The sequence below is a fragment of the Rhinoderma darwinii genome, chromosome 3, assembly GCF_050947455.1.
Source record: "Rhinoderma darwinii isolate aRhiDar2 chromosome 3, aRhiDar2.hap1, whole genome shotgun sequence".
Lineage (NCBI taxonomy): Eukaryota > Metazoa > Chordata > Amphibia > Anura > Rhinodermatidae > Rhinoderma > Rhinoderma darwinii.
Window position 1 is genome coordinate 335267003 of NC_134689.1, and position 19083 is coordinate 335286085.

Below are 19083 nucleotides of genomic sequence, written 5' to 3' on the forward strand. Positions count from 1 at the left end.
AACAAATAATCCTTAGATTAACCCCTTAACGCTCAGTGACGTACTATTACGTCATGGAAAGCGCCCTGTTCGCGCTCCATGACGGAATAGTACGTCTCGGGAGTAACGGCCATTTCGGCCGTCCTCCCGACACATACAGGAGCTGTGACAGATGCTGTCTCATACAGCAGCTGTCACAGCTCCTACAGCGGGGACCGATCGCTGTGTCCCCGCTGATTAACCCCTTAAAAGCCGCGTTCTATAGAGATCGCGGCTTTTTAGGGGTTAAGCTGCCATCGCCGGCCTGCTACACGATAGCGGCCGGTTTATGGTGACTATGGCAACCGGACACCAAACAATGGCGTCCGGCTATGCCATAGACGGAAGCCTAGTGGGTCCTGACAACGTCAGGACCCACTATGCTTGCTGTCAGTGAGTAGCTGACAGTTCTAATACACTGCACTACGCATGTAGTGCAGTGTATTAGAATAGCGATCAGGGCCTCCTGTCCTCAAGTTCCCTAGTGGGACAAAGTAAAAAAGTTAAAAAAAGATGTGTAAAAATAAGAAAATAAAGGATTTAAAAGTAATAAAAGTAAAAATCCCCCTTTTCCCTTATCAGTCCTTTATTATTAATAAAAATATTTAAACAAACAAATAAACTATACATAATTGGTATCGCCGCGTCCGTAACGGTCTGAACTACAAAATTATTTTGTTATTTATCCCGCACGGTGAACGCCGTAAAAGAAAATAATAATAAACCGTACCACAATCACAATTGTTTGGTCACTTCACCTCCCAAAAAATGGAATAAAAAGAGATCAAAAAGTCGCATGTACCTAAAAATGGTCCTGATCGAAACTACAGTTCGTTACGCAAAAAATAAGTCCTCGCACGGCTTTGATTGAAAAATAAAAACGTTCTGGCTCTTAGAATAAGGTAACACAAAAAGTGAATTATTGTTTACAAAACGTATTTTATTGTGCAAACGCCATAAGACATAAAAAAACTATAAACATCTGGTATCGCCGTAATCGTATCGCCGCGCAGAATAAAGTGAATAGGTCATTTATAGCGGACGGTGAACGCTGTAAAAAAAATAGAATAAAAAAACAATAGTAGAATTGCTGTTTTTTAGTCACCACGCCACCTAAAAATAGAATAAAAACTGATCAAAAAGCCGCATGCACCCCATGAAAACTACAATGGATTCCTCAAGGGGTTTAGTGTCCAAAATGGGGTCACTTTTGGGGGGTTTCCAATGTTTTGGCACCACAAGACCTCTTCAAACCGGACATGGTGCCTAATAAAAAGGAGGCCTCAAAATCCACTAGGTGCTCCTTTGCTTCGGAGGCCGGTGCTTCAGTCCATTACCGCACTAGGGCCACATGTGGGATATTTCTCAAAACTGCAGAATCTGGGCAATACGTATTGAGTTGCGTTTCTCTGATAAATCCTTTTGTGTTGTAAAAAAAATGGTATAAAAAGGATTTTCTGACAAAAAAATTTCACCTCTACTTTGCTCTAAATTTCTGTGAAACACCTAAAGGGTTCATAAACTTTCTAAATGCTGTTGTGAATACTTTGAGGGGTCTAGTTTCTAAAATGAGGTATTTGATAGGGGTTTCTAATATATGGGCCCCTCAAAGCAACTTCAGAACTGAACTGAAACCTAAAAATAAATAAATGAGGCAATACTTCGCTTCTTACATTATACTGATAATGAGCCGTGCCCACCCCGAGATGACCCCTGTTTTGACCGTTTGTATAAACGGAGACCCCTATTAGACCGTTTCAGTGCCCGGTTTTCCCAAGCATACAGCCCCGAGAAGTGTATTTCTATTGATGAGTCCCTGGTACATTTTAAAGGGAGGGTTCAATTCCGCGAGTACCTGCCGGGTAAGAGGGCAAGGTATGGCGTGAAGATCTATAAGCTGCGAGAGTGCATCAGGGTATACCTACAAATTTAGGATATATGAAGGAAAGGCCACCCCCAAACCAGACTGCATCCTGGACTACAATAGGTACATGGGAGAGGTGGCCTTGTCAGATCAAATCCTGAAGCAATACAGCGCCATGCTGTGTGGTATAAGAAGCTGGCCGGGCACATCATACAGATGGCATTGTACAATGTGTACGTGCTACGCCGATGTGCAGGCCAGAGGGGAACTTTCCTGGAATTTCAAGAGGTGATTATCAAGAACCTAATCTTTAGGGACCAAGAAGGGGGGGCACCCAGTACTTCTGGAAGCGGGGCCACACGCATCGTACCAGGGCGGCAACACTTTCCAGGAGAAGTTCCCCAAACTGGCAAGAAGGGAAAAAGTCAAAAGAGGTGCAAAGTCTGCTATAAGAGGGCGATAAGGGATGACACAATATACCAATGTGACACGTGTCCCGAATAACCAGAGCTCTGTATGAAAGAGTGTTTTAAAATTTATCATACATCCCTTGGTTTATAATTTACCCCAATTTTACTTACCCTGACGCCCCCCGCACAACTTATCCCCCCCTCGTCTTTCCCCTCTTAGCCCTGCTGTGTGCCCAGGCAGCGGATAACAGCCACATGTAGGGTATTGCCGTACCCAGGAGAACCCACATTACAGTTTATGGGGTGTAGGTCTCCGGTCAAAATGCTCACTACACCTCCAGATGAATGCCTTAAGGGTGTCGTTTTTAAAACGGGGTCACTTCTTGCAGGTTTCAACTGTACTGGTACCTCAGGTGCTTCTGCATACATGACTTCGCACTAGAAAATCCCCAGTAGGCCAAATGGTGGTCCTTTCCTTGTGAGCCCTCCCATGGGCCCAAACAGCAGTTTATCACCACAAATGGGGTATTGCCGCACTCAGGACAAATTGGGCAACAAAATGGAGTATTTTATTTCTTGTGAAAATAAGAATTTTTGAGCTAAAATGACATCTTATTGGAAAAAATATTTTTTTTTTCATTCCCAGCCCAATTCAAATAAGTTCTGTGAAGAAACTATTGGGTCTAAATGGTCACATTATCCATAAATGAATTCCTTGAGGGGTGTAATTTCCAAAATGGGGTCACTTCTAGTGGGTTTCCATTGCTTTGATACCTCTGGGGCTCTGCAAATGTGACATGGCACCCGAAAACCAAACCAGCAAAATCTGCACTCCAAAGAACACACAGCGCTTCTTTCCTTCTGAGGCCTCCCATGAGCCCAAACGGCAGTTTATCACCACAAATGGGGTATTGCCACACTAAGGACAAATTGGGCAACAAAATGGGGTATTTTGTTCCCTGTGAAAATAAGAAATTTTGATCACAAATGACATTTTATTGGAAAAAATGACATTTTTTTCATTTCACAGCCCAATTCAAATACGTGCTGTGAAAAAACTGTGTAGTCAAAATGGTAACAACAACCATAAATGAATTCCTTGAGGTGTGTAGTTTCCAAAATGGGGTCACTATTGGGGGGTTCCTACTGTTTTGGCACCTCAACAACTCTTCAAACCTGGCATGCTGCCTAAAATATATTCTAATAAAAAAGAGGACTCAAAATGCACTAGGTGCTTCTTTGCTTCTAGGGCTTGTCTTTTAGTCCACGAGCGCAGTAGAGCCGCATGTGGGACATTTATAAAAACTGCAGAATCTGGACAATACATATTTAATAGTGTTTCTCTGGTAAAACCTTCTTTGTTACAGAAAAAAAAAATGAATAAAATTGAAATTCAGCAAGAAAAATGAAATTTGCAAATTTCACCTCCACTTTGCTTTAATTCCTGTGAAATGCCTGAAGGGTTAAAAAACTTTCTAAATGCTGTTTTGAATACTTTGAGGGGTCTAGTTTTTAAAATGGGGTGTTTTATCAGGGTTTCTAATACATAGGCCCCTCAAAGCCACTTCAGAACTCAAGAGGTACCTTAAAAAAAAGGCTTTTGAAATTTTCATAAAAATGAGAAATTGCTGTTTATGTTCTAAACCTTGTAACGTCCAAGAAAAATAAAAGAATGTTCAAAAAACGATGCCAATCTAAAGTAGACATATGGGAAATGTGAACTAGTAACTATTTTGGGTGGTATAACCGTCTGTTTTACAAGCAGATGCATTTAAATTCTGAAAAATTCAATTTTTTTCAAAATTTTCTCTACATTTTGCAATTTTTCACCAATAAACACTGAATATATCGACCAAATTTTACCACGAACATGAAGCCCAATGTGTCACAAGAAAACAGTCTCAGAATCGCTTGGATAGGTTTAAGCATTCCAACGTTATTACCACATAAAGTGAAATATGTCAGATTTGAAAAATGGGCTCTGAGCCTTAAGGCCAAAACTAGGCTGCGTCCTTAAGGGGTTAAAGAATCTGGACACTTTTGCAAAACCAATGTTCCCAAACTAAAATTCTTAAAGAGGCTCTGTCACCAGATTATAAGTGCCCTATCTCCTACATAATCTGATTGGCGCTGTAATGTAGGTAACAGTAGTTTTTATTTTGAAAACCGATCATTTTTGAGCAAGTTATGAGCAATTTTAGATTTCGTTTCTTAAAGGCCAACTGGGCGTGTTTTTACTTTTGACCAAGTGGGTGTTGTAAAGAAGTGTATGAGGCTGACCAATCAGTGTCCTACACTTCTCATTGTCCCAGTTCAGCTTCTTTCACTGCACAATCTCACTGTGCTGTGGATCATGCTGGGCTGGAACAAGTAGCTCCTCAGCTCAATCTTGTAATTTCTTATCATTTACAATGTGACTCACCAACATGTAAGTAAATCAAGTAGATAGGGATATTGTAACTTAACCGATGGCCAATGCTGTAATAGTACGGTGCTGGCAGGAGTCCTCCAAGCACCAGTGCTGTACTGTTACGGTACACTGATTGCGTGGGTACTGACACTGTTCCCGCTCGATCAGTATCAGGACCTGGGATTGAAGATAACTCAGATTTTAGCAGTTTATCCCCTTAGATGCCGCATTCCGTAGCGAATGTGGCATCTAAAATTTTGACGGAGGGAGGCGGCTCCATCCGGTAGCCCATCGGCACTCCGATCACGGGTCGCTGATTGGTTACCACTGCAGCTGGAGCCTAACAAAGGCCCCCAGGTCTACCAACGGTATACACCTATAAGGCCATGCCAAAAGCATGGCTTCATAGATTTCCTGTCAGTGTAACATTGACAGGCAACAATGCTTTGGAAAACTATGTATTCAAGCGATTTAAATGTTAAATAAAGTTTTATGAAAATAAGTGTCCCCCGGCCCCCCAAAAAATAAACCGTTTTTTAATTAAAAATTATTCTTTTTTTTTTTTTAAATTCGTTAACCATATTTGGTACCGCTGCAATCGTAATGACCCGTAGAACAAAGATAACTTATTAGTTGTACATGTGGTGTAAAACAAGAAAACTTTGGCGGGATTGGAGGTTTTTTGTTTGTTGGCTTTTTTGCATTCCACCCCAAAGAGATTCCAAAAGCTAATCAATCAATGTTATGTACCCCAAAATAGTACCAATAGAACCTGCAACTCAGTCCCACGGGACTGACGGATTCAAGTCTTAGCAAAACGAAAAGCTGCTCTGTATCTCAAAAAGTGAAAATCATTTAAAAAAAAAGCTAATTATAAAATTGCACCAATCACACTGACATTTTTATAAAAAATAGAAAAAAATCCTTTCAAAGGTGTACGTAGCCTTTAAGGGCCCACTCTTTTTTTTTTTTTTTTTATTTATTTATTTTTATATATTCTTTAAAACATATTTTTATTGCTTTTTCAAAATAATTTTTTCAAATAACATAAAATACATCATACAATTACAGGGGTACATTCATATGTGTCAGAAGTTACAGAAGTCACATCCTTAAAATGGCACAGAAATCAGAATTGTTACATCATTGCGGAACAGATATTGATAACCATCGCAAAAATTCCCATAACAATATGTAAACAGCGCTGTTAATGAGTATCCCTGAGAAACAATGTACCATAACTTTTCTAAGTATAAACTGGAGCCTCATGAAGCTACATTCCTGACCGAGTCGGCTAATATATGACCTCAATACTATAGATATTATGTTCGAGATACCTTTAACGCGCCCAAAGTGCCCTTAAGGTCTACTATCAAGTACCAAGGCAATCCAGTAAATGGATCGATTTTATTTTGCGTATTTCCTCGCCAGAGAAATGTTTTGTAATGAATAGTTTCCAGTTCCCAAATAATTTTTTCCTTTGCGCATCCTTATGTTTTAAGATGCTGAGTCTATCCAAGTAGAACAAGTTTCTCATCCCCTGAATAACCACACTCCGTCGTGGGATATCCGCTACCAACCAATTCTGAAGTATACAACGTTTTGCCACCATCAGTGCGGCATGCGCTATGGGGGGCAGATGGGTCACCTCCGCATCCTCCAACTCTCCATCATGTTGGACATGAAAAAATACTTCCATTGGCCCCAGAATCCCCTTAAATCTGCTTACTTGTAATAGAGATGCCATCTCTTTCCAAAATGGCTGTATGTTTGAGCACGCCCAGAAGCCATGATACATGTCTGTGCGAGGTGAACTGCACCTCGGGCAAGAAGTCTTCCTATCGGGTTTGGTTATAGAAGGGGGCAAAGTAAAAGCATATATTGCATGATGGAGGATTTTTAGATGAGTTTCCGTCCATTTCTCATTCGTAACATGTGCTCTAAAATCCACCAACCCCATTTCAACATGTTTGGCAATACCCGGCAAGCGAAACAACTTTTCCTATCTCACAAATGCCTGGTCAGGTGATATCTGCAATAGCAGCGGTCTCAAAGTGTTATACAGTTGTGATATGGACCTGCTGTGCGTGCCCAAGAACCATGAGTCGATCAAGTTAGAGGGAACTTCACATGTGATATCAGCCAGTTTAGTTTTACAAGAGGATAATATTTGATAATACTGTAAATGTTGGGGATGTTCGAAGTTGTATTTTGTCTGAATTTCCTGTAAGGTCAACCATCACCCCTCCTGATCATGAAACATGTCTCCAAATGTCACTATCCCTCTCTCTCTCCATTTCAAAAGTAACTGACTTTATGTTCCCGCTGCCAAATCTGGGTGCTTTCATAAGGGCATGTGTTTTGAGATACGGTATGGAAGACCATAGTGTTTGCGTAATTCTTTCGAAGTAATGATGGTGTCTCGTAGTAAGGATTATCTCTTAATGGCTGTAGGGAGGGATGCAAATGCTGTGTGAACTAGGGCCACGAGATCCCATGGCTCCGCTAGCTGCCTTTCCAGGCTGATGTTGGAATGACACCCTGTACCATGTTTCCAATCCAGTAAGTGTCTACTCAAACATGCCAGGTTGTACCCCTGGATGTTAGGAAAATTGATGCCACCCTCTTCTTTCCGTAACATAAGATTTGCTAGCGCTATTCTCGGTTTTCTCCCCCGCCCCCCAAATGAATTTAGTGAAGGACGAATTGAGCGTGTTGCTATCCGCATGCTTAATCAGTAAAGGGTTGGTCTGTAAAGGGTACAGACATTTTGACCAGGCAGCACCTTCCCAGAAGTGAAAGAGGCAGACCATGCTATCTCAGAAGATCAGCCTGAATGTCCCGGATCAGTGGGGGATAGTTCAGCTCGTAAAGGGATCTATGCGCCCGACCTATCTTGATACCCAGGTACGTGATTTGTGTCCGCTTAATCTCAACGTCCAGTGCGTCCAACAGGCGCCTATGACTAGGTTCCTGCCGTCCCAAGTCCAACAGTTGTCATTTTGAATAGTTAACTTTAAACCCCGAATATGTCCAAAATTCACATAAGGCCTGGAAGATACGCGGAACATCTTGCGAGGGATGTGCTAGAAATAAGAGTATGTCGTCCGCAAACAATGTTTCCTTAACCTCCATCTTCTCTACCGAAATGCCCCTAAACACATCCGATGACGCCTGATACCGGGCCAGTGGCTCCAATGCCAGGTTAAATAGCAAAGGAGACAACAGACAGCCTTCCTAGTACCCTTATATAAGCGAAATGGATGGGATAGGAACCCTGTAGTATATATCCTAGCTTTAGGGGACTTGTAGATGTGGCGCAGTAAGTTTAGAAAAGCCCCCGGTAATCCCTATCTTATCCAGAACAGCATCCAACCACTTCCATCTGACATTGTCAAAAGCTTTCTCTGCGTCTAGCAAGAGTAGTGCAGGGTGTTCCTCCGGAATTGGGCTATGCTGCACCCTGTCTAATACCGCCAGGACCGTCCTAATATTGGTGACCGATGATCTCCCCTTAATGAAACCCACCTGTTCGGGGGCTATGAGATGTGGCATTATATCAGCCAACCTATTTGCAATGATTTTAGAAAGAAGTTTAGCATCTACATTAATTAGAGATATGGGTCGGTACGACCCCCGGCATCAGGGGATCCTTTCCAGGTTTTAATAAAAGTTTGATATAAGACGTGTCTGCAGATGGTGGCAATCCCTCACTACCCAGAGCATTGTTAAAGAGCGAAACCAGGGTCTCGGTCACCTGCTCCCCCATGGCTTTATAAAATTCTCCTGACAGTCCATCTGGGCCGGGTGCTTTTTAATTGTTCAGGTTTCTAATAGCCCCATCTACCTCCTCTCTAGTAATATATGCATTCAGGAGTTGCAGCTGACCCTCCGAGATGGCAGGAAGGGTGGTTTTGTCCAGGAGCGTATCATCCAACGGTGGGGAAGATTCGTCGGAGTACAACTCCTCATAAAATCTAGCCAGTATAGCATTAATACGAGAAGAATTACTAGTGTTTTGTCCCGTAGAGTCCCGCAATTTAGCTATGTGTTGTGTAGGGCGTTGCCCCCTGGCTACATTTGCCAGCAGCTTTCCCGCCTTATTACCATACCTATGCAGTATAGCCTCAAATTCGTGGCTGCGCGACAATTCTTTCTGAGAAGCCCATTCATCAAAATTCAGTTTGGCCTGTACCCAGGCTTGTCTAGTTTCCTCCGTTAATTGAGCTAGGTAAGTTGTGTAAGCTGTCCTCAAGGCGATTTCCCGTTTTTTACTTACAGAGCATGCAAGTATCCTGCCCCTCAACACGGCCTTATCCGTGTCCCAGAAAAGGGAAGCATTATCCTTATGCCCTTCATTCGCGGAAGCGTATTCCAACCACCACCCCTGCAACAAACGTTTGAATGTATCGTCTAATGCCAAGTGGGCTGGGAGGCACCATATAAAATCAGAACCTCTCGGGTAGATCGGAAGGGATAGCAATATTGGGGCATGATCTGAAATCACTAGATCCCCTATGGTAGAAGATCCTAGCCATTGTTGCAACGGTGAAGACACGAAAAAAGAATCTATCCTTGACTACGACTGTTGAGAGTGCGAATAGTGCGTGAATTCCCTTGCATCGGGATTACCCACCCGCCATGCGTCTATTAGGTGTGTGTGCTCTCCAGCAGAGCTCTCAAGGCCCTGTCATGTTTTCTAGGGGCCCCTGTAGGGATGGAACCCAGGTCCTGAGCTTTGTGTGAACTCCTATCCTCTCTGTGATCTAAAACCGAGTTGAAATCGCCCCCACCAGTTTATGTGGGACATCATCTGTTAACAAGGAGCTTTCTAAACCGTTATAGAAGGAAGCATTATCATCATTGGGTCCATATATATATTGTAAATGCTTAGAACCCCACAAGGAGTGTCAAGGACAACATGGAGCAAACGTCCTGCCTTGTCAGAATCTATGTGCAGTACCTCGTGTACCAGATTTCTATTGATCAAAATGAGTACACCTGCTTTACGGCCACAAGCTGAAGAGCCGTATACTGCACCCACCCACACTTTTTTCATGCGGTGGAAGTCACTCTCCTCCAAGTGAGTCTCCTGTAGGAGAGCGATGTCAGTATGCAATTTTTTTAGGTGACGAAGAACAATCATCCTTTTATTTGGGGAACGGAGCCCCTTAACATTCCAACAGGTCTCCTGCATGTTCCAAATTTCACTATAAGGCTCAATAATGATCGGTCTTGTATATCTATTTCCGGGCGTGTATTCCCCGTTCTTATGTTAGCCACTCGGTGATGTGTGCTCCATGTTGCTCCCAACCCTACAACAGTTTCATGTAAAAACAACAATAAAACCGTAACATAACCTGTGAAAACATAATACCCAACCAGAAATATCCACAGCATTCCCTGTGTCACAGGCAGTAATTCGGTATACATGACTTATTTTTTCTGGGATAAGACCCTACCTCCCTCCCCCCCCCCTCACCCCCAGCCTTGTTACTGCTATGGCCCTCGTTAACTTCGAGGCCTCCCCATTCACCAAAGATATCTCACATGTGCAGTGTCCAGCATTCAAGTGAAACCATACAGTGCATTTGCCATTTCTGGCACAAGCTGTAAAAGATCTGCCAGACACAGCTTCTGTGTCAACCCCCATAGGTAATCAGTCTGCACCTGCTCCTATGTCTGTGAGACTGACTCCATCTTCCACCGCTTAGGAGTGGGAGAGCCTATCACAGCCTGCCATCCTTGGTGGTGGAAGATGGAGTCAGTCTCACAGACATAGAAGCAGGTGCAGACTGATTACCTATGGGCGTTGACACAGAAGCTGTGTCTGGCAGATCCTTTACACAAGCAACTAACAATGAAACCAAACTCGTATATGTAAGAGACCATGTGCAGTCGCATATCATGGCATGATATACTTATCAGTCCGGTAACGTCGCAATCAGCCTTTCCATGCGCGGTCTTTGTGGGTTCTTAGACGACTCTGACCGTTGCTGCTTGGGTGAGGGCACCCAAACAATTTCAGACCAGGAACAGTCTCGTGGCGATGCTGATTCCGGAGGGGCATTCTTCCCTGTTCTTGTACTCCGGGCTGTCGTCTGACGCGCTGGGACTCCCATATCCCGCCATCTTGTCCACGAAAAGCGTCGCTTCTTCAGCCATCTGGTTTCGTAATCTTCAAGGTGGCCGGATATTGCAGCTGAAATTTAATTTTGCGCTTGTATAAAGTAGTACATACTCCCCCAAAGGATCTTCTTCTGCGTGTGACATCCGCTGAATAGTCAGCAAATATAATTATTTTAGCTCCCCGTATATGTAAAGGGGTATTTCGATTCCTGAAGGTGCGTAAGAGTTCCTCTTTGTCGTTATAATCCAGGTAACGCATGATAACATGGCACGGTCTGGTTTGCGTCTCCCCTGTGGTGGCATTTACTGATTCAGGAGGGCCGACCCGATGCGCCCTCTCCACGCTGCATGACCTGGTCAGACCCAGAGCTTCTGGGAGTTCCATTTCATAAATCCCCTGTAGGTGCTGGGGTTTAATGTGTTCAGGCAGACCGACAATCCTGAGATTGTTTCTCCTGGAACGATTCTCCAAGTCCTCTAAACGGTCTCTGAGCTTGGTGTTATCTTGCATTAAACCTCGGATGCATGTATGGGCCCCTGCAGATTCATCTTCCATGAGGCCAACATGTTGTTCCAGCTCGTCTAGCCGTGTGCCATGGGAAGTAACCTCGTTTTGGAGCTTCTGTAACGTCGTCGTTACCGTGGACACCAGAGAGTCTCTAATATCAGGGGCTAGATGAGTAGCAACCTCTATCGCCAATCTCCGGTAGTCTAGTGGCAATTCAGCAGCCTCAAGTAGTTGTAGTCCCTCTGTATGGGGCACTGGACTCTGGTCTGCTCTGAGACGGCGATGCCTGGTGCGGCGCCGCCATCTTGGATGCCTCCTCTCCCTGCATCGTGCATCCGGACGGGCGTGAGATCACATGGCTGCTGCTGCTGAGGAGATACCGCTCCATGCACGGTGTGCCCACTCACCGTGCCTCCATCTAACTGCCGGGGTAAGTTTTGCTTGCGGGTGTGTGGTGGCGGAGGGTCAGGGGATCGGGGTCTCAGGAGCTCACCTCACGCCGTCCTCACATCCCAGCGCCGGAACCGGAAGTCGGCCCACTCTTTTTAAGGAATATATAATTTTCCACATATGTGATTTTAATGTAGAATAACTTTGATTTTTTGGAATGAGATTGATTTTAATTAAGTTTTTGCTTAGTACAATAAACAAAAAGAACCCCAAACTACCTCTGCTTAACACCATAAATCGTACATGTAACTTCAAGGTCCATATTCAATTTGACAATATTTGGTCAACCAGAGGAAAACATTGCATCTCTGAGCGGGATAGGTGATGCCAGGACTGGAGCGTTTACCAATGGAGACCATATTTTTTCATATTGATCAGGCCTGCCTCGTTTAACCCCTTAACACTCCCCGTTCGCGCTCAGCGGCGGAATATTAAGTCGCGGGAGTAACGGCCATTTCGGCCGTCTTCCCGGCACATGCAGGAGCTGTGACAGCTGTCTCGTACAGCAGTTGCCACAGCTTCTACAGCGGGGACCGATCACGGTGTCCCCGCTGACTAACCCCTTAAAAGCCGCGTTCAATAGCGTTCGCGGCTTTTTAGGGGTTAAGCTACCATCGCCGGCCTGCTACGCGATAGCGGCCGGCGATGGTGACTATGGCAACTGGACACCTAACAATGGCGTCCGGCTATGCCATCGACGGAAGCCTAGTAGGTCCTGACAAAGTCAGGACCCACTATGCTTGCTGTCATGGAATAGCTGACAGCTCTAATACACTGCACTACGCATGTAGTGCAGTGTATTAGAATAGCGATCAGGGCCTCCTGCCCTCAAGTCCCCTAGTGGGACAAAGTAATAAAGTGAAAAAAAGAGGTGTAAAAATTATGAAAATAAAAGTAAAAATCCCCCTTCTTCCCTTATCAGTCCTTTATTATTAATAAAAATATATTAACAGACTATACATAATTGGTATCGCCGCGTCCGTAACGGCCTGAACTACTAAATTATTTTGTTATTTATCCTGCTCGGTGAACGCCGTAAAATAATAATAAACCGTACCAGAATCACAATTGTTTGGTCACTTCACCTCCCAAAAAATGGAATAAAAAGAGATCAAAAAGTCGCATGTACCTAAAAATGGTACTGATCGAAACTACAGTTCGTTACACAAAAAATAACTCCTCGCACGGCTTTATTGATGGAAATATAAAAAAGTTCTGGCTCTTAGAATAAGGTAACACAAAAAGTAAATGATTTTTTAAAAAACGTATTTTATTGTGCAAACGCCATAAGACATAAAAAAAACTATAAACATCTGGTATCGCCGTAATCGTATCGCCCCGCAGAATAAAGTGAATGTCATAGCGCACGGTGAACGCTGTAAAAAAAAAAAATAGAATAAAAAATCTATAGTAGAATTGCTGTTTTTTAGTCACCACGCCACTTAAAAATAGAATAAAAACTGATCAAAAAGCCGCATTGCACCCCATGAAAACTGCAATGAATTCCTCAAGGGGTCTAGTTTCCAAAATGGGGTCACTTTTGGGGGGTTTCCACTGTTTTGGCACCACAAGACCTCTTCAATCCGGACATGGTGCCTAATAAAAAGGAGGCCTCATAATCCTCTAGGTGCTCCTTTGCTTCTGAGGCCGGTGTTTCAGTCCTTTACGACACTAGGGCCACATGTGGGATATTTCTCAAAACTGCAGAACCTGGGCAATAAGTATGGAGTTGCGTTTCTCTGGTAAAACCTTTTGTGTTCTAGGAAAAAATTTAATAAAAAGGGTTAATAAACTTTCTAAATGCTGTTGTGAATACTTTGAGGGGTCTAGTTTCTAAAATGAGGTGTTTCATAGGGGTGTCTAATATATAGGCCCCTCAAAGCAACGTCAGAACTGAACTGGAACCTAAAAAAAATAAATTAGGCAATACTTCGCTTCTTACATTATACTGATAATGAGCAGTGCCCACCCCCGAGATGGCCCCAGTTTTGACCGTTTGTATAAACGGAGACCCCTATTAGACCGTTTCAGTGCCCGGTTTTCCCAAGCATACACCCCCAAGAAGTGTATTTCTATTGATGAGTCCTTGGTACGTTTTAAAGGGAGGCTTCAATTCCACCAGTACCTGCCGAGTAAGAGGGCAAGGTATGGCGTGAAGATGTAAAAGCTGTGCGAGAGTGCATCAGGCTATACCTACAAATTTAGGATATATGAAGGGAAGGACACCAGTGCTCAGCCCCCAGAATGCCCCCCCTTACTGGGAGTTAATGCAAAAATTGTGTGGGTGTAAAGGATCTGCCAGGCACAGCTTCTTTATGAACGCCCATAGGTAATCAGTCTGCACCTGCTTCTAGGTCTGTGAGACTGACTCCATCTTCCACCACTCAGGATGGCAGGCTTAGGAGTGGGAGAGCCTATCGCAGCCTGGCCAGACGGAGCTAGCTCCCGCCCTCTGTCTATTTATACCTGCCTTTCCTGTTCCTCCTTGCTTGTGAATCTTCTCTGTTGGTTTCCTGGCCCTGCTGCAGCTTCTTGTACTATTTGTCCCTGCTTCGTATTGACCCTGGCTTGCTGACTACTCTCCTGCTCTGCGTTTGGTACCTCGTGCTCTCCTGGTTTGACTCGGCTTGTTCACTACTCTCCTGCTCTGCGTTTGGCACCTCGTACTCTCCTGGTTTGACTCGGCTCGTTTACTACTCTTGTTGCTCACGGTGTTGCCGAGGGCAACTGCCCCGTTTCCCTTAGGTTCTGTGTTCCCTTGTCTGTTTGTCTGTCGTGCACTTATTGAGTGTAGGGACCGTCGCCCAGTTGTACCCCGTCGCCTAGGGCGGGTCGTTGCAAGTAGGCAGGGACTGAGTGGCGGGTAGATTAGGGCTCACTTGTCTGTTTCCCTACCCCCATCATTACATATTCACAAGCCTATATACCTAGTATACCCTGGTCCCTGACACTACTATGGACCCCCTTGAGACCCTGGCTCAGCAAATGCAGGGTCTCTCCCTACAGGTCCAGGCCCTGGCTCAGAGGGTCAACCAGCCTGATGCTACCATGGTAGTGCCCCTCACCTCACCTCTTGAACCCCACCTCAAGTTGCCTGACCGGTTCTCAGGGGACCGGAAGACTTTTCTCTCCTTTCGGGAGAGTTGTAGGCTCTATTTTCGCTTAAAGCCCCACTCCTCAGGTTCTGAGAGCCAGCGGGTGGGTATAATTATGTCCCGGCTCCTGGAGGGGCCCCAAGAATGGGCCTTCTCCTTGGCTCCTGACGCCCCTGAACTTTCCTCCGTTGATCTTTTCTTTTCTGCTCTCGGACTCATTTATGACGAGACTGACAAGACTGCCTTTGCCGAGAGTCAGCTAGTGACCTTACGTCAGGGTAAGAGACCTGTTGAGGAGTATTGTTCTGACTTTAGGAAGTGGTGCGTAGCTTCTCGGTGGCAGTTTAGGTTGGGCCTGTCGAACGCCCTGAAAGACCTGCTAGTTAGCTACCCCTCTTCTGACTCCCTAGACCAGGTTATGGCTTTAGCGGTACGACTTGAACGACGACTTGAACGTCTTGGTGTTTTCTCCTCTGACTCCCCCCATGATTCCTCCCGAGGTTCCGTTGCTTCGTTCTTCCACGGAAGACTCGGAGGTACCTATGCAACTCGGGGCCTCCGTGTCCCCCCAACAACGTAGAGAGTTCCGCAGGAAGAATGGTCTCTGCTTCTACTGTGGGGATGACAAGCATCAAGTGAACAACTGTCCTGGGCGTAAGAATAAGCAGCCGGAGGAACTTCCGCGCCTAAGTGATCATCGGGGAGGTCACTTGGGCGCACAGGTATTTCCCGTAAATATGAAACGTAATGAAATATTGCTTCCCTTTCAGGTCTCTTTTGGTGGTAGGTCTGCTACCGGCAGTGCCTTCGTGGATTCAGGGTCTTCTGCTAATATCATGTCTGTGGAATTTGCTATATCTCTAGCTATGCCTTTGATTGATTTGCTTAAACCTGTCCCGGTAGTGGGTATCGACTCCACTCCTCTTGCTAATGGTTATTTTACACAGCATACCCCTGTTTTTGAACTCCTTGTTGGCTCCATGCATTTGGAGCAGTGCTCTGTATTGATAATGCAGGGATTATCGTCCGATTTGGTTTTAGGCCTTCCCTGGTTGCAGTTGCATAATCCCATGTTTGACTGGAATACTGGGGATCTTACCAAATGGGGTAATGAATGCTTGATGTCATGTTTTTCTGTTAATTCTATTTCTCCCCCTGAGGAGGTGAATACGCTACCTGAGTTTGTTCAGGACTTCGCTGATGTTTTCTCTAAGGAGGCCTCCGAAGTGTTACCCCCTCATAGAGAATACGATTGCGCTATCGATTTGGTACCAGGAGCTAAGCTCCCTAAGGGTAGGATATTTAATCTCTCTTGTCCCGAACATGAAGCCATGAGAGAGTATATCCAGGAATGCCTGGCCAAAGGTTACATTCGCCCCTCTACTTCTCCAGTAGGTGCTGGCTTCTTCTTCGTTGGGAAGAAGGATGGTCTTAGGCCATGCATTGACTACCGAAACTTGAATAAGGTCACTGTGAGGAACCAGTATCCCCTTCCTTTGATTCCTGATCTCTTTAATCAGGTTCAGGGGGCCCAATGGTTCTCTAAGTTTGATCTTCGGGGGGCTTATAACCTTATCCGCATCAAAGAGGGGGATGAGTGGAAGACTGCGTTTAACACGCCCGAAGGTCATTTCGAATACCTCGTCATGCCCTTTGGGTTGTGTAATGCTCCCGCGGTCTTCCAGAATTTCATAAATGAGATTTTAAGAGACTACCTGGGGGTATTTCTTGTAGTGTACCTTGATGACGTACTTGTGTTTTCCAAGGACTGGTCCTCCCACATGGAGCATGTCAGGAAGGTGCTCCAGGTCCTTCGGGAAAACAAACTGTTTGCGAAGACCGAAAAATGTGTGTTTGGGGTGCAGGAGATACCATTTTTGGGTCAAATCCTCACTCATGAATTCCGCATGGACCCCGCCAAGGTCCAGGCTGTGGCGGAACGGGTCCAACCTGCCTCCCTGAAGGCGTTACAGTGCTTCCTGGGGTTCGCTAATTATTACAGGAGATTTATTGCTAACTTCTCAGTCATCGCTAAGCCTCTTACGGATCTCACTCACAAAGGTGCTGATCTCCTCCACTGGCCTCCTGAGGCTGTCCAGGCTTTTGAGGTCCTTAAGAAGTGCTTTATCTTGGCCCCGGTGCTGGTTCAGCCCAAACAAATGGAGCTGTTTATCGTGGAGGTTGATGCGTCCGAGGTGGGAGTGGGGGCTGTCTTGTCCCAGGGTACTAGGTCCCTCACCCATCTCCGTCCCTGTGCCTACTTCTCCAGGAAGTTTTCGCCCACTGAGAGTAACTATGATATTGGCAACCGCGAACTCTTAGCCATTAAATGGGCATTTGAAGAGTGGCGCCACTTCCTGGAGGGGGCTAGGCACCAGGTAACGGTCCTTACCGACCACAAGAATCTGGTTTTCCTAGAATCTGCCCGGAGGCTAAACCCGAGACAAGCTCGATGGGCGTTATTTTTTACCAGATTCAACTTTTTGGTTACCTATAGGGCTGGGTCTAAAAATATTAAGGCTGATGCACTGTCGCGTAGCTTCATGACCAGCCCTCCTTCGGAGGAAGATCCTGCTTGTATTTTGCCTCCAAGTATAATCATTTCCTCTATTGATTCTGATTTAGTCTCTGAGATTGCGGCTGATCAAGGTTCAGCTCCCGGGAACCTTCCTGAGAACAAGCTGTTTGTTCCCCTGCAATTCCGGCTAAGGGTACTTAGTGCGGAGTCATGAGTTTCCCTATCTGGTCATCCAGGCATCCTGGGTACCAAGCACCTCATTGCCAGAAACTATTGGTGGCCTGGGTTGCCTAAAGACGTTAAGGCCTACGTCGCCGCTTGTGAAGTTTTTGCTAGGTCCAAGACTCCCTGGTCCCGACCAGCGGGCTTACTACGTTCTTTGCCCATTCCCCAGAGACCTTGGACCCATATCTCCATGGATTTTATCACCGATTTGCCTCCATCTCAAGGCAAGTCGGTGGTGTGGGTTGTAGTAGACTGCTTCAGTAAGATGTGCCACTTTGTGCCCCTCAAGAAACTACCCAATGCTAAGACGTTAGCTACCTTGTTTGTCAAACACATCCTGCGTCTCCATGGGGTTCCTGTCAATATTGTTTCTGACAGAGGGGTACAATTTGTTTCATTGTTTTGGAGAGCCTTCTGTAAAAAGTTGGAGATTGATCTGTCCTTCTCCTCTACCTTCCATCCTGAAACTAATGGCCAAACTGAGAGGACTAATCAGTCTCTAGAACAATATTTAAGGTGTTTTATCTCTGACTGTCAATATGATTGGGTCTCATTCATTCCCCTCGCTGAATTTTCCCTTAATAACCGGGTCAGTATCTCGTCAGGGGTCTCCCCCTTTTTCTGTAATTTTGGGTTTAATCCGCGGTTTTCCTCCGTTTCACCTGGTAGTTCCAACAATCCCGAGGTAGAAGTCGTTCATCGGGAACTGTGCGCAGTCTGGGCCCAGGTTCAGAAGAACCTAGAGGCGTCCCAGAGCATACAAAAAACTCGGGCAGATAGAAGACGTTCTGCTAACCCCTTGTTTATGGTCGGGGATCTGGTGTGGCTATCGTCAAAAAATTTGCGCCTGAAAGTCCCGTCCAAGAAGTTTGCTCCCCGGTTTATAGGGCCGTACAAGGTCATTGAAGTCCTCAATCCTGTCTCCTTCCGACTGGAGTTGCCCCCATCTTTTCGAGTACATGACGTGTTTCATGCCTCCCTCCTTAAACGCTGCTCCCCGTCCTTGGCTCCCTCGAGGAAACCTCCGGTGCCTGTTCTCACCCCTGAGGGGGTAGAATTCGAGGTGGCCAAGATTGTGGACAGCAGGATGGTCCAAGGCTCAATCCAGTACCTGGTCCATTGGAGAGGATACGGGCCTGAGGAGAGGACGTGGGTACCCGCCCGGGATGTTCACGCTGGGATATTGGTCAGGAGGTTCCACCTTCCACCCAATAAACCAGGTCCATCTAGAGAGGGTCCGGTGGCCCCTCATAAAAGGGGGGGTACTGTAAAGGATCTGCCAGGCACAGCTTCTTTATCAACGCCCATAGGTAATCAGTCTGCACCTGCTTCTAGGTCTGTGAGACTGACTCCATCTTCCACCACCTTTCCTGTTCCTCCTTGCTTGTGAATCTTCTCTGTTGGTTTCCTGGCCCTGCTGCAGCTTCTTGTACTATTTGTCCCTGCTTCGTATTGA

General features: G+C 45.4%; 1 protein-coding gene across 1 annotated transcript in view; it reads left to right on the forward strand.

Moving 5' to 3' along the window:
• The window catches only part of SPG11 (SPG11 vesicle trafficking associated, spatacsin), a 70693-nt gene that overhangs the window by 8220 nt on the left and 43390 nt on the right, over window positions 1-19083 (forward strand). The window lies entirely within an intron of this gene.